We start from the raw sequence: 275 nt of genomic DNA on the forward strand, positions 1-275 counted from the left end.
TGCTGCCCTGTTGCAACACTGTCACATGTGCCTCGAGGGGAACTGTTTGGAAAACGTCAGACCCTCATTTTGACATGAAATATGATTTGCTTCAAGAAACGCGTCGAGATAAGGCTGCGGGTGGACTTCGACACAGGCGATGGATAACGCTAATTAGTTCATAACAATAATGAGTTCTTCTTTGCACAAAGGTGTCGAGACGCTCTCTGCAGACCACAAGTCGTCTTTTTCCAGTCAGGTGACATGGTGTGAGGGGATCTCACATCTCTGTGTCA

Source organism: Chaetodon auriga, chromosome 11 (genome assembly GCF_051107435.1).
Source record: "Chaetodon auriga isolate fChaAug3 chromosome 11, fChaAug3.hap1, whole genome shotgun sequence".
NCBI classification, from domain to species: Eukaryota; Metazoa; Chordata; class Actinopteri; order Chaetodontiformes; family Chaetodontidae; genus Chaetodon; species Chaetodon auriga.